This window comes from Crocodylus porosus, unplaced genomic scaffold (genome assembly GCF_001723895.1).
Source record: "Crocodylus porosus isolate Cpor-Errol unplaced genomic scaffold, CroPor_comp1, whole genome shotgun sequence".
Lineage (NCBI taxonomy): Eukaryota > Metazoa > Chordata > Crocodylia > Crocodylidae > Crocodylus > Crocodylus porosus.
In genome coordinates, this window is record NW_017728950.1 from 8,156,248 (window position 1) to 8,171,556 (window position 15,309).

At 42.4% G+C, this 15,309-nt stretch overlaps 1 protein-coding gene and 1 long non-coding RNA gene across 4 annotated transcripts in view; both read right to left on the reverse strand.

The window, feature by feature from the left end:
• AUH (AU RNA binding methylglutaconyl-CoA hydratase) overlaps positions 1–15,309 on the reverse strand; it is a 179,135-nt gene that overhangs the window by 120,966 nt on the left and 42,860 nt on the right. The gene's annotated exons all lie outside the window — the stretch shown is intronic.
• LOC109323457 lies at positions 4,636–8,670 on the reverse strand. The gene is made up of 2 exons (XR_002104674.1): positions 7,017–8,670; positions 4,636–5,392 (listed from the first exon to the last, which is right to left on the reverse strand). It is a non-coding gene; the product is annotated as an uncharacterized LOC109323457 (long non-coding RNA).

Sequence of the window (15,309 nt, forward strand, 5' to 3'; positions counted from 1 at the left end):
TTCAGAGTGCCCCTCCCCTGGCTCCTTGCTAATTAACAAGGATGTGTATTCCTCCTTAAAATAGAGCACCACGCCCCCACCCCTCTTTCCTATCCTGTCCCTCCTGTACAGCCTATAGCCCTTGACATGATTGCATGGGCAATCATGCGTTTCATCCCACCACGTTTCTGTAATCTTTAAGACAAGGCTTGACAATCACCTTGCTGGGGTCATTTGACCCCAGTACTCTTTTCTGCCATGGCAGGGGGTCGGACTTGATGATCTGCTCAGGTCCCTTCCGACCCTAGTAACTATGGAACTATGAAACTATGAGACTCTAACTGTAATAGGTGGGGGAGCAGCTGGTTGGTTAGAGTAGGCTGGTAAAGTATCTTGGTTTTTGTCAAGTTGAAGGTAAGTTAAAGTAGGATTTGGTATTTGAATAGTTAAATAAAGTTTGGTCAATTGACTGGTCAAATATTAGTAAAAAATTGTAAAAAATTACAACGGGTCCAAATAATACACAGAAAAAGCATAAATCCTCCGTTGTATCAAAAATCAATAAAATGTCATATTTCTGTCAAGAAAACTATAAAAAAAAATAGGTTTTTGTGTAAAATTGCTATAATCTTTGACCAGTGAAAACAATACACAGTCAGTTGACTGGCTTGCCAACCCTAAGTTGAAGCATTTCATACACTTCACAGAAGCAGTCGAGAGTGACCTGGAGCTTTGATTGAGTACACACAACACAATCATTAACATACTGAAGCTGGTTATGGAGATGTTAGTTATCTTGGATTCAGAATGTAACCTGTTGATATTAATGAGATTCCCATCTATGTGATACTAGATGCTGACCCTGGATGGAAGTCTACCAGCAATGAATAGCTGCAATACAGATGGAAAAAAGTGTTGATGTAATCATGAATCCTTACTTGACTCCAGTTCTAACAGTGAGAGGGTCTGTTTTTGATCCAGGGCTTAGAATTGTTGCTGTCATGTTGTCACGAACAAATCTGATGATGGCAACAAATTTTGGCGGGCATCCAAATCTCATCCGGATCATCCACAGAGCCTTTATTGATTGAATCAAAGGCGTTAGTGAGATCAATGAAGGCCATGTAAAGATCTCAGTGCTGCTTCCAGCACTTCTCCTGAAGCTCTCTAGCAACCAATATTATGTCTATTGTACCTCTGGATGGTCTGAAACCACACTGGGGCTCGGGTAGAATCTCCTCAGCAAGGGGGGTGACTCCACTGAGGTGAACACAGGTAAGATCTTCCTAGCTATGGACAGGAGTGCAATGCCACAGTAATAGTTTCAATCTCATCTATCTCCTTTCTGGAATACAGTTACAATTCTGGCATCTCTCAAGTCATGAGGAATCTGTTGAAGTTGAAAGATTTTCAGAATAATGGCATTTAGTTGGTGAGAGCTTTTTTCTACTGTGTTTATAAATTTCAGCTAGTATTCCATCAAAACATACATGCTTAGTTGCTTTTCATCTGCCTAGTGACTTTCAAGGCCTCTTGATATGTTGGTGGGTCTGCAAGGTAGTTATTAATGGGGTGTTGTGGAATAGCTTTGATGGTATTATCTTTGACATTATAATCTTGGTCCAGAAGCTCTTGCAAGTGTTCCTTCCATTTTGCATTGATGGTGGAGCTGTCTTTAAAGAATACTGTTCCACCTTTGGGCCTCAGCGAGACAGTTCCTCATGTGCTTGGCCCACAGATAGCTTCAACTGTACTGAAGAAACTATGCATATCATGGCTGAGGATAAACTTTTGCATCTCTTTTACCTAGTCTTCCCACTATTTGTTCTTTTGCTCTCAATTTTTTCTCTGGGTTTCTGCATTAATGAGGCAGTAAGTGTTGTCTGTTTGGAGATAGTGCAATTCTGCCAAAATCTAATGCTATTACAGTATCTGAAAAATATATTTTGTAACTGTATATCGTGTGAGTCATGATGTAGCTTCAGTTTCTTCCACAGACTACAGATGAAACCCCATATCTGCAGAGTCTATCCTGTTATCACACCCACTTTCAACAAATGTCCCAAGGCTGAGGATTCTGAGCAAGAGGCTATACACCACACACCAGAAAAGTTTTTCTTTGCTCAGCTCCTGTCTACATGGAGGTTAGAGGTGAAGGGAAGAGTACTAACTATTGCATGCTATATGATACATAGCAAGTGTGCCCATCCTCAGCCAGCTGGCTAATTGTACAGGAAGTCACTGTACAACCCCATATTAAGCCCATATATATGCATCATGACAAAGTAACAGAAGCCACCCAGAAAAAATAAACAACCTGACCCCAACATGATTCTTCTCTCACATTACCATGATCCATCTCCTCTTCAGCTAGCCAAAACCACGTTCAAACTGTTACTAGCTGGTACCAATAAGAGTACCCTAGCTCCTTATGCTGTTCATCACAAATACACAGCATCAGCCAGGACACTGAACTAACCAGCTTCTGCAATGGTTTCAACACAACCAGATGTAGCTACCAGTGCTTTCACTGGGAGAACACGGGGGGTGGGGGAGAAGAAATAGGATTAAGATATACATCAGCTATGTCCGAAAGAACCTTCCTTATATTAGTTTGACTTGGTACAGAATCATGTCTGGGTTTATCGAACACATACTGATTGGAAAGAACTGGCTGCAGAATTTCAGGATGCCATAGGCTCTTTTGTGTAGATCTGTGCAAAATTTAACCCAGATCTGCAGTGGTGGCACACTGACACCATAACTCCCTGAGTATTCAAAATGTGTGGTCATTGCTATTTGAAAACTCCTCAAATGTGGGTGCTAACCAGATAATTAGTAACTAATCAATTTGATATATGCAGTCAGACCCCAGAGATGTATTGTCAATCTGTGTTATAAAAGACATGCCAGCCTGAGGTGACTTTTTATGACTTTGAGTTTAGAGGGTTCCCAAACTTCATTGGGGAAAACTGATACATTCCTCTTTTGCCATTTCTCCATGCCCCCAGCCATGGCTTTCATTAAAAAAGTACTTCTTTGTATTCCAAATGTAGTTGATCACCGCAGCAGGTTCACCAACATTAAGCCAAAGAAATTTGGAAAAGCTCATGATGCTCATCTTCAGGAATTCTAACTTTTGATTTAATTAATTTACTTCTATAGGCACCATTATGGACATGGATGGCTTAGAAATGCTTCATTTTTCTGAAAACCCAGTTCATCCCCCTCCTGACCTGGCTGATGAAGTCTTTACTGGACAATAGGATCGTAAAAAAGAACTATCATCTGAGCAACTGCAGATGACAGCACTTGAAAGACTGATGGGAAGAGGTCATTATTTCATGATAAGGCTAGAGGCTTAGCAATACCAGCCCTATATTACAGCTATACACTGTGTTGCACACCTATGAATGCAAAGCCCACCAAGGATTGGGAGGCAAAGCCTCAGATTTTATCAGTAGCCAGCAAGCCATGCTCTTCAAAGTGATAGATTACCTGGATTGTTGGACCAAATGCAGAAATTTTTTATTTGAAACTCAGTTTCTAGATATAGTTGTGTTTTTCTTTTGCTTTGTGTAATTTTTCATTCATATTTCATGAAAAATATGTTGAGTTACTTTCACTATATGAGGTATGATTATATTCTAAGGTGTCACAGTTAGTGAGGTCCAGAGCGGGGGTGTCCAACCTTTTTGAATGTGGGGCCAGATCATGAATTTCTTCTCATCCAGTGGGCCAGCAGGAGCAAGTGCTCGTGCAGCCTGTCCAGTCCAGCCGCGCCTAGGGGTGCAGGGGTCAACGGGCGCCGCCTGACCCTGCCGTGTCCTCCCTACCACCTAGGTGGCCTCGAGGATGCTCCCATACCTGTGTGCCTGGGCTCAGCAGCCATGGGGACAAGCGGGGACCCTACAGGTGGGTGCAGGACGTGCAGGGACACCTCCCTGCTCCCTCTTCCCCAGGACAGCCCTAGCCCAACCAGCAGGGCTCCCTCCCTCCCTGGGGCCTGCGACTCACCACCCCCAGTGCGATGTCTGCAGGCGCAGGGGGATGTGGGGAGGCGGGAGCAGTGCCAGCTTCCCGCCCCGACAACCATAGCCACAGCAGCATCTCCGGTGGGCCTGGCCGCAGCATCCCTCCAAGCCGGCATCCGCACGCACCCGCCGCACCGCGACCTGCTCCAGCCCGCATGGCTGGTGAGGACTAGCACAGGGCAGGGCCAGCATGCAAATGATGAAGGGCAGGGCTAGAAAAGGACACCATAAAATGGGGGGAGGGGAGGGGAGGGAAGGAGCCATACCACGTCGGCAATGTCAAGCTGACACAGTGCATGTGGGAACCTTCTACCTTCCCCAGCCCTTCAGCAGCCATTAGGAAGCTGCTGAGGGGCTGGGGGAGGGACAAAGGGTGGGAACGAAAGTAAACAGCATTTACTTTAGTTTCCTGTTGCAGCACCTTGGGCCATAGAAAACAGCTTGGTGGGCTGCATGGCGGCCCACGGGCCATATGTTGAACAAGCCTGGTCTAGTTTCATAGTTGGTAGGATCGGAAGGGACCTGAGCAGATCATCAAGTCCGACCCCCTGCCATGGCAGGAAAAAGTACTGGGGTCAAAGGTTCATTGTTCTATTTTAAATTTAATTTTCAAGGCTCAACGTACTTTTATAGAATTTATGCAATTTTTATTTTCAAAATTACAGTTGAATGAAACAACTTAATTTCTACAAAGTTCAAGTGCAAAAGCATATAATTATTGCTGTGAGAAACTGTGCAAAAGTACACACAGTAAAACTACAACTAAAAAAGGAAAAAATACTTGTTCAGAATTATCGGTTCAAACCATCCCAAAGAACGAAAGTACACACAGTTTTCAGCCTTAAAGTATAGTCATGGGTTGCTTAAGGCCTTGTCATTCTCCAGGACTCACGAAGGCTGGAAAAAAAAATGGCAGAAACCCTCTACATTTGGAGCACTCAAACGTAGGCTCACAGAAACCACTTCCGCAGTCACATTTGTAGGTTTCTTGAGAATCTATAGCCATGATCTGGTTCCACTTGCTTGAGGCTGTTGTACTGGTCCAACAGAGGAGCTCTGATGGAATATGTTTTCCACAGAAACTTTTATGATCTCCAAAAGCTGCCTCTATCTCCTTGTTCTTTTCCATTGCCTCCTTGTCCACCACGAAACTCATTGTAGACAGCAACAGGTAGACTCTTCAGTTCCAGTTCCTGGTATGCCTCTGTCCTTCTCCCTCTCAGCCCTGAAAGTTATTCTGTACTTCCTGACTTGTCAGGCTTCACTCCCTTGCACTTCCTAGCAATTCAAATGCTTTTTCCTCTTCCATTCCCCTCTTCTTCCCCCTCAGGTTTTGCTAGATGTTAGGCATTAATGGCCTGATTACTCAGGTGCAGATTCTGTGAAAGGTAAGAAAAGTAACAAGTAATTACTGCAGCCAGATTAGAATGTTGTTGTGGCCTGAAGAAAATGTATCCCCAAAAGCATGTCTAACCTCTCTCTCAAAAATTATAATTTGGTCCAAGATATCACCCCCAAAAAGGGGGGGGAGGGGAAGAGTTTTTGATCTTAGTTCAATTTCTATTAAAAAGATTGTCTCTCCCCAACAGCCCAACTTTGAGATTCCATCCTCCCAAACTTCCCAGGTTTGAAAGTTGGGAAACTGATTTCTACCTTATTTCCCATGTGCCTTGCAACCCCGATACAATGAACCCTCGATCTATTCCTAGCAGAACTATGGAGCACCAGTGTGAGTCGTTGATCTGGAGGGTCTAACAAAGAGCAGCTTGTCTGCATTTCACAGTGGTACGCTGGAAGGCAGGGCTTTTGAGGCATGAGAGGGTGATGCAGGGGCTCAAGTTGGCCATGTTAATAACTAACTACATTTGCACCTACGTGGGCATTGCTTATTGCTGCAGGGCAAACTGCTGTTTCATGTGACCAAGAAGCAGAAAAAAGCTCTTATTAGGAAAGATAAGTAGAGCCCAGCAAGATATGCATCAATATTTATTCACCAGAATTGTCCTTTGCCCAATGTTCTGAATGGAACAAATGACATGGCAGCTCCACCCTGCACTGTTAGAGCCATAATAGGAAACTTCTGTATCTGCACCTTCCATATCTCTCTCTCCAACTTCTATATCTAAGATTCCATATTTGCATCTTCTATAGATATGCAAAACAAAGTTTTGCAATGACGGTTCAAAACATTTTGGGTTAGTTGTGTTCTGGTCGTCATCTTGCAATTGCTATGCATTCTCAGGTTTCTTGAGCAGTTTATTTGCTAGTAAAATGTTGCTAGTAAAAGTAGCACACTACAAAAAAGCATTTTCCACTATATTTCTATTGCTGAGATGCAATGCTTTGTACCTGAAAAAAAATGCAAAGAAAATACCTCATGCAGTGCTATTATATACAATACTTTGAAACACCCCATAACATCTTATGAAGGCTGCAGCCTAAAAAAAGAGGCACTGATAATTACTATACCTATCTCACAGTTTGAACACAATTCCTAGTTTGCACTGTATTCAGACACATTTCGATCATAAGGTTTTCTTTTCTCAAGTCTAAAGCAGCCCAAGGAAACACAGTGATATTGTCTTCTTGAGAACACAAGGGAAAAAAGAAAGAAAACAACAGTGGCCTGCAGCCAGACCTTTAAGGAAAAGTTAGCAACTAAATTCTCACTGTAGTAATGTGGTTTTCAATCCAGCCCTTCATGCAGTCACTCTGTAAGCCCACGGGGGATGGAAGAATGCTGCTATAGCAAAAGGATTTAAGAATGAAAGGTAGGGAGCTCTGTAGGTGATGATAGTAGCAGAAAAGTTTTGAAGGAGCATGGTAAGATTCACTCTGCCATCATGTTGCAGTTGTTATTTTGAACCTATATTGAAGGGAAGATGGAACTGAAGTTATACACACACCTGTCCAACACAGTGGTGCCCAGTGTATAACAGGGAATAGAATACCAGCTACTTTTAATTAAATCTAATTTAAGTCAGTCAAAAGAAGGATACTTACTGGGTAAGAGCCCTTTTCCAGGCCTGGGAAGCTGGTGTGCTTATCAGTGTTGTCTTGATTTTCTTATGGGCTTAGTATCCACATAAAATCTTGCAATTTACAGAAATCCTGGCTTTCAAGCAAGTCTTCATTATCAGACTTCAAATCAGACCCAGACCTCCTGCTGCTCTCAGTTGCCTTAGTGCTGTCTGCCCCAAACTGATTCAAAAGTGGCATACAGTGACAAACTTCAGTCTGGCTCCTCAGTACTTATACACGTAACAGGAGTACTGCTTAGCGTCCAGTTTTTTTCTGGTTAGCTTTCTTTTAAGACAATTTCAGATTCTTATTTCTGGTCTGGAATTACAGGGCATCCAGGTTGTGATACCAGTTGGCCATCCCTTTAGCAACACTGCAATGATCTTTGTTGCAATTTTTCTTCTCTGGAGTTTCCTGAACCTTCACCTTTCCTGCAACGGGCAAAGAAATCCAAATCTTCTGAACATCTTGGGTAGGAAGGAGGGGGAAGTTGTACAGCATTATAGTAGCTAATGGTAAAAAGGCCTAACCTAGCTGCATGCCAACAATCAAGTAATAAAGTGACAACCCATCAACAGAGCGATAAAGAGAATATGTATAAAGATAAATGTTGGTCCTGGAGGGATACTAAGGCATTTGGGATGACGCTCACAGGACCAAAAACTGCACAAATGAATGATGGTACACTTGTGACGTAAGGATCCATGACCCAACTGTTTTCAAACAACAATATAAAAGACACTTTCCTACCAGTTAATACATATTAAGAATGGTGCTGTATGAATGCAAGTTAGTTAAGTGTACAGAAATTGAGCTTAGCCCTAATTAATTACCAACCATACCTATATCTAGGGATGTAATTAATCAATTGCTTAACCCAGGCGCAGGTGGAGTCCAGCCCATGGGCCCGATCTGGCCTGTGGTAGACTTGATTTCCCAGCAGCCCCTGCCCATGTTGCTATAGCCAGTTTCCATGGAGACCCCATGAGTTGTGGGACCATGGCAGTGTGGGGCTAGGACTTCCATGGAGACGGCCCAAGCAGCGCTGGCAGGGCATGCAGGTGGGCAGGTTTTCCACAGAGACTGGCTCAAACAGCACTAGCAGGGCACGTGGCTGGGCAGGAAGCTGCTCTGGGGCCAGAATTTTGCATGGAGGGCATACAGGCAACAAATCTCGGCTTTGCCCTTGCTCCAGCCCATGCTGTCACCACTGCAAAATCCTGGCCCCACCACTCCTGGGCTCTTCATGGAAACTGACCACAGATATGTGAGTAGGGGCTGCTGGGAAATGGAGTCTGGCTGCTTGCCAGATCCACCATTTTGCCTGCCTCTGGTTTAACCAATGAGCTCAGCAATAATTGATTCTAGTTTACTGGTTATCACTTAGCCTGGGGCGGGCACAGTCTAGCAGGGAAGCAGAGTTAAAAGGGAAGCCCCACTGTGCCCCAGCAGGAACCAGAAGGTGGCAGGGCAGGAGAGGACAAAACGAGAAAGGAGGTGGCAAGGGGATGAAACAGGGAAAGGTGACTGAGACCTAAAAGCTAGGTGCAGAGAGAGGGAGGAGTGGCATGGGGGAGGGGTGACTAATACCTAAAAGCTAAGCCATGCAGAGGGTGGGAGGGAGGGGGGGACAGAGTGAGGGAGGAGCAAAGAGGAGGAACGAGTATAGGGGAGAAGGAGGCGTGACTAATACCTAATAGGCTGTACAGACTCTCTGGCAGGTGGCAGGGACCTGGCCTTGAGCCCAGACTGTTTATGGCAGGTGACAGTGAGTCTACAAGCAAGTGTACAAGCCACATTCTGTAGCAGGCAGAACAGCCCAGGAAGCGAGGGTCTGCAGCCACTAACACATGGCTTCCTGGGGCCAGCTGCAGCAGTGCAGGAGGGTGCAGGGAAGGGAAGCAGGCACCTCCTCCCTCCCTTGCTGGCTGCTGCAGCTGGCCCTGGGAAGATGAGCACCGGTGGCTGCAGGCCCTTACTGGTTTCCTGGGCTGTGCTGCCTACGAGGCAGGACTTCTTTGAACCCCCTGCTCCCCACATTGCTCTGGGGAACTGGGTACAACCCCTTCTCCATGTTAGGGGAGGGCAGGCGCAGGCCCAGGCCTCAGTCTGTCCACCCCCCTGCCCAGTCTGACTTCAAAGAGCTATGGGTTGGAGCCCAGCACTACCACGCCATGCCAAGTGCAGTGCCTTCTACTGCTACAGCTGCCACAGGGCCTGGCAAGGCAAGGTAGAAACAAGAGCGTGTGCAGGGCAACTCCCCTGGGCCTGTGGCCCAGCCCCATGGCGTGCCCTGCCCAGACCTGGGCTCCAATAGGACCCAGCCTCCCACCCTGTCTGTTGTGAGGCTAGGCCCTGGGGAGCTGCTGCATTCCCACCATTTTTCGGGCGACTGGAAGCGCTCCATTGGTGGCAGGGGCACCCCATAGGGTGAGCTGAAGCAGCCCCATGTCACCCAGGCCAGGGGCTGCCATACCAATTAATCATTTAATCTGTTGTAATTTAATTACAACAGGTTACATTGATATTTAATGGGTATCTATCTACATTCCTTCTTGCAACAAGCCCTTACTTCTGAAACTGAAGTACAGAAGCACAAATCCAGCTTCGATATATTATTGTAGCTTATTTCCAAACAAAGACACCTGCCAGTTATCCTACAAATAACTTTGCACTCAGATGCACCTGTGGAAATCCCACTGAAAAGTGAAAAAGTGAAATCCTGCCGCCACTGATTCCTCCAATGGAATGCACACATAACTATTTGTGAGCAAGGTTTGTAGCTTGCTTACAATGAAACTTGGACTGTTAATTCAGTACCAGCTTTCCCTGCAACTTGGCAATAATTTTCCATTTTTTTAATCTCTCATAACCAAAATGTTGCTTCATTCAGGAATGAAGTCACAAACTTGTTTTTGTGGCATTACAGATTTGCATAAGAACTGCAAAACTAATTTAACAAACTATTTACTTTAAAGATCAAGTTGGTCAGACTAGGGAAAAACAACTTTTGTTATTTAAGGCAAACTAATAATCTTTGTTAATTATATGCATCAAAATAAACAAACAAACAGTTGTGACAATTATTCTTTAAACAGATGCTTCAAATCAATGCCCCTCAAAGTTTCCTCTGGTAAGAAAAATTCTCTTTAAAAAGTTGCTGCTGGCAAAGCCATAATACATGTAATCAGTACTAGTTTCTATTTAACTATCAGCAAGCGATCTTCTAGATTTTCAGCCTTTTGCTTGATATCTCTGTTAAAAAAAATCAAAGCCAAGCACTACTAAAAACTTTACCACAGTATCTAAAAACAAATCACTTGCCTGCGTAAAAAGAAGTCTTGTGCTTTGCGGACTAAATACATGTGCCTGCATGATTAAAATGTGACTCAAAAGTTTCAGATACCACACAGATCTTCCTACTCACTTCACAGAAATAGCTAAGATATACGTACAGAAAATAACTATGAAAATAAAATCAGTAAAGCACTGACTACAAAGAAATATATATAATTATTTTCTTTGACAATCCAAAACAAGCTAACTTTATGTTGTATTCAAAGTAAATAAACAAGTGCAAAGGACTAAGTTCATAGTTACCTATACAATCTTCTGTCCAAAATTCTATTTAAATCAAATATGACCATATGGTAAATAAACTTAAAAAAAAGTTAATGTTTTCACTCAAGACATACACAAAGGAGATATTAAACAGAAGGACAGTTTTTAAAAATAGCTTGGTCTACTGTATAACCTCCATGGCTCCCAAATAATAATTTGTAATAAGCTGCGTAACTATTATATCAAATGGATATGATCAAACATCAAGTCAAAAAACTGAAACCCTCAATATGATCAATTAAAAATCAGAATATTGAAAGTAATCACAAATATAGATATTTCAAGATCAGTTATATAATTTATTGTTAATTTTCTACTTGTGCTCTACTGTGACATTTAGGAAGAATCATATTGGTGAACACTAACATTTCTTTAAAAACTTCAATATTTCATAATTATTTATAAACTGTTTCTATAAAGCAAATTATGTTGTTTAACTGATTTATACTGCAGAAAAATGTTCATGATTACTGCTATTATTAGGAAGCCATATTTCTCAGAGCTCTTTTAAAGTGTGTTTTACACTGAAAAGTAACTCTAAAAATAGCACTACAAGCTTAAAGCATCCCTACTGATTCTACATCAATTCTGAGTAACATACAAGTAAATAGCATACAGAAGACGACAACAACAACAAAAGATTTTTTTTCTCTAAGTAGTGACTTCAGATTTAATCTAAGCTCTTAAAGGCATATTGTGTTGTTTATTGATAATCCATAAGCAGGTAAGTCTGCAGAGCAAGTCAGCTGCACCTTTCTACAAAGAAAACAATCTAGGTCAAAATCATATCAACTCTGAAGGTATAACAATAGAAAAAACATGTCATTAGAGCCCGGAACTAAACGAGGAGATCTGTTGAGTAAGAAGTTACGGTAATCACAGTACACTGAGATGTGTGTCAATCCAAATTCTAATTATATTACAATAAACTAATACAGGGTGCTCAACTCCCCAGCCCATGGACCCACGTAAATCTGCCAGGGGTCCGCAAATTTGGTGATGGGGGAACTGCATCAGTTCTTGGGCAGGCTGTTTCCATGTGCCTGCACTGGGCCCTGACTAGGCCAGCACTGCATGCTGGATCAGGCTCACAGACTAGATCCAGCCCCTGGGCAGACCTGGAGCCAGTCATCCAGCCCAACAGCCAAAAAGACCTGTCATTATCAATCTAATATAAAGAGGCAGTAGCTTAGGGTCCACTTAAGTACTGCAGCATAGTTCTGCCCAAATCAGCGTCAGCCTTGGATACTTTTTTCTGTGGAAGAACACTTCGTAAAATATGGCATGCAACTGAAGTATCTGCTTTACAGATGACCAAAAGAGAAATACTTTCCTAGGAAGAAGTAGTGGCTGCCTATGCCCTGATAGAATGGGCTTTATTAATATCTGAGGGTCTAAATTAGTGCAACTGTCAATAGTTTCACACACCGTAAAACCAATAAATATAATTTCTGGGATGAAAACAATAGATACTCATTCTCCAATTCTTTGTTGTGGCCTCCAAAGAACAAAGTCATACCATGTTGGGAAAGACTGCACAGCCTTAATTAAGAGAGGGATATTCAGCAGTGGTTGTCAGGCATACCTTAACAGACTAATCAGTTAGAGCATGCAAGTTATCCAATACAGCAGAGATCCGTGCAACAAAGGGATATAACTGATGTCACACCAAGTTGTAAATCTCTTCCACTTAGCAGTACAGGATTTTTTTTTTTTTTCCTGGAGGAGTCCTATCTCTTATGAATCAAATATTTCTATACCATCAAAGGATCCTTACTAGAGCTACAGTGAATCAAACCACAAAAAAATGTTACGTAATCACCCTTAGCGTGATGTTTAGACACATGCCATAAACTTTGTCTTGGGCATGCGTATTGCTTCATGGGGGTGGGAAGGGAAGAGGGAGTGGGGCAGGGAGGGCACAGTTACCAAAGCTTCTGCCATGCTTTCAAGCAGAAGACAACTTCTAATAGCACAGGAACAGATGGTGGGTAGGTTTATATTGAAAGCTGTTTCACTTTCAGTGGTCACAGTGCCCTCAGGGATATACTTAAACACAAAAGTACCACGTCCATCACTGCATGACATAATGGCCAGGTGGGAAAAATGGGAAGCCTTAAAGCTTGCTATACAATATAAATCATTAACTGCTGGAGAGTCACCAATAAGCAAGGATTGTATCCTTCTGCCACAGGCAGTTAAGAAGAAAATGGGATATGGATTGGCCTGTTCTTTCCTTCATGTCCATGGGTGGGAGGAGATCTAAAGCATAAGCATTATTCCAGCTGACACTGCTGATCAAAAGAATGACTTCATACACATGGGATGTTCAAGTACCAAGGGTAGAAAAAGATATGGACAACCATTTGAAGAAAAAAAATCAGAACAAGGCAAAGTGCTTCAGACAAATGCCACTGAGATTTACAATCAAGCAATCCATGATTCCTAAGGTCCACTCAAGCTTCCCACAATTACTGCTGTATAATATTCCTCAGAGGTACCTAGCAGACCACTGAGATATTCACTATAGCTTCCAACTTGATAAACAATATTATATTTAGATGATCTTATATGATTTGTAAGAGTTACTTTTCTGAAGGATAAAAACTGAGTAAAAAATGTAGTTAAGTATGCAGTAGCAGCACAAAAGTGTTTACACCAACACTTTTTATGTTATGTCTTATATTGACTCCTCCTGTCCAGCTGAAATTCTGACAGCTTACAGAAGCATTTTTGTTATTCTATGGGCTGCTGCTTTTAAAAGCCTAAAAGAAGTAGAGTCTTAAATTCTAATTTAAAGAATGCTTTGTAAATGACCAAAGTTATTTTAACGTTTCAAATTATTTTAATGTTTCAAGTTATTTAACGCTGCAAGGATCTTAAGGCACCCCAGAGCATCATGGCTCCCTGACTGAGAATCATGTCTCTGGAGTATTAAATTCACAGGATAACAAGAAGGTCTTGACTTTGGGCCTACCTTGTTAGGTCATATCAAAAGCTTCAAGAAAGGTTCTAAAGACAAATATGATAAAGTTGTTTAGAGAAGTTTCTCATGGAACTTTGTTACGGTACGGTTCTCATTTTGTCCAACTAGGAATACTCCTCATAGTGTTTTGGACGAGATATCATCTAATGAATTAGTGATTCTTTATTCTAGCAAATAGATTTTTGTTGTTACTTTTTATTTAATTCAATTAAATAGTTTCAAGCTACAGACAAGCACTTAATCCATACTCTGCAGAAAAGGACTCTGAATGGTGACTTCAAAGAGAAGTATATTCATGTCTAGGTTAATTTCTGAGCAGTAGTTAAAAAATGTCAGGAGTGCACAGAATCTCTCCTCCAAAAAGTTAACAAGGATGATGAGTTAGGCCAAATAAGGCAAAAAATAAAAGCCATTAGAGCAGTGGGATGTTTGGCATGCTTCCTACTTCAGGATACAGATTTAATTTAAAAAAACCCTGCAAGTTATTTTTTGGTATATTTAAGCAATGTCTCCAAAAAGGTGCAGATTTTATATTTTTCGTGTTTCTTCAGTCTGGACTGCTGGTGCTATTTGTTCCTCAATTTTGAAGATAATCATGGCATCACTAGTTGGTTTGGTTTCTGTGAATACGTGAGTGGCTGATGAGGCCAATTTGTGCTTTGAACCATCCGTGGCACACTGAGCAAGAGATGTCATTTTGGGTTGCTTGATCAACAGTGGATGTGCTGCTGTTGCGAGATTTAGACCATTTGCACTTCTGCTCTGCCTCAGCAGTTCTCCCTCACTTGTAGACTGTAGGTGACAGTATGAATAAGTGTTTATCAGTATGGATGACACCTACTGGACTGTAGGTCCGGCGTGGATGAGTCTTTGCCAGGTGGAACAATCGCAAGCAAGATCTTCTCGAAATTTCAGGTTAATGCTGAGAAGTTTCAAGGATGACCTGAGGGAGTCCTTGAAAAATTTCTTCCTGCCTTCCTGAGAGCTCTTTCCCTCCTTTAACTTGTCACAGATCTTCTTTGGTAGTTCTTCATCTAATACCCTGGTGACATGGCCTGCCCATCTCATCTGTGATTTCATCAACAGAGTGTGGATGCTTGGAATGCCTGCCTGTGAGAGAACTTCAGTGTCTGGAACCTTCTTTTGTCATCTTATCCTCATCAGTTTCTTCAAGACAGCCCGTATAAAAGTGGTTCAGCTTCATAGCATGGCATCTATACACTGTCCAGGTTTTGCATGCATGCATCAGGATTGGTAACAGTGGCTTTGTAGACCCTCAGTTTTGTTTGCTTGACTGATGCTTCTCTGCTCCCATACATTTGCACATAGTCTGCCAAAGGCCATGCTTACTCTGACAATTCTTGCATTGGTTTCATCATCAAAGTGAACTGCACGTGACAGCACACTGCCAAGATAGGTGAACTTGTCCACTGCCTGGAAGGTTTCATCATTCGTTCTAACAGTAGACTCTACATAAGAATTTCCTGCAGGCTGATGCATCACTTCTGTCTTCTAAAATTTAATCTATATATAGATATCTATATCTATGGTCAAAGTGAGACTTCTGACCTCACCAAATCCCCATTAACCCTGCTTTGATAAAATCCAATTATAGTGGCTTACAGACATGGTTTGGGCATCTGGCACAGTATGTATACACCTTCTTTC